A 961-nucleotide genomic window follows, 5' to 3' on the forward strand; every position below is an offset into this window, starting at 1 on the left:
TTGAGGTTCATGAAAATAATCCATCGTTTTGAACAAACGAAAATTCAAATAATTATTATTCCAGTCCTCTGAATTGAATCAAAAAATCTATTCCTTTGTGTTTACACAATTTGAAACTAGCCTCTTGCCTTTGGCTCCATTGAATCCTGATGACAACATCAACGCTATTATTTATTGACTTCAAAGCTACTGGTGACAATGGTCGGGCAAGGCAAAAGTAATGACCCAACTTGCCAAAAAAGAATAAATAAATAGAATTACAAGACAATGAAGTCCACCAAGGATGTAGGCAAGTCAAGCAACTATGTCTTGTGGTGAATGTGAACAAAATTAAAATTTTAGAATCCAACCTAATAATAATAACAATGTCTTATTCATTCGCTAAAATACATAACAAACATTACAATAACTCACATATGATACACAATATACGTCAACACCTTAGAACTATAGACTAAATTGTATTCAAATTTAATCTATTACAAAAGCTATATTAAATCGTTCTGTATTCAATTTTGGTCTGGCAGAAGATGGCTCACATAATTGATAAGAAGTAAATTTAACCTTTGGTGCAGTCGGTGGCAGGGATCACCCTTAATTTTTAAAAATAAGCTTCGATCACATTGTACTAAAAGAATATCGTATGTCATCTTTTATAATTTTGGTCTGGCAGAAGATGGCTCACATAATTGATAAGAAGTAAATTTAGCCTTTGGTGCAGTCGGTGGCAGGGATCACCCTTAATTTTTAAAAATAAGCTTCGATCACATTGTACTAAAAGAATATCGTATATCATCTTTTATAGCGTCTAGTTAAAAAATGCTGAATTGCGTTTAGGACAGATTGATTCCCTCCGTAAACGCATACATAACTTTTGTCATAATTAGGGAGTGAAATAACTTATCTACTTCCTTCCTTCTTAGAGATCTTATAGTAAAGAAGCATTTGTTCGCTTCCCATA

The sequence above is a fragment of the Montipora foliosa genome, chromosome 11 (genome assembly GCF_036669935.1).
Source record: "Montipora foliosa isolate CH-2021 chromosome 11, ASM3666993v2, whole genome shotgun sequence".
NCBI classification, from domain to species: domain Eukaryota; kingdom Metazoa; phylum Cnidaria; class Anthozoa; order Scleractinia; family Acroporidae; genus Montipora; species Montipora foliosa.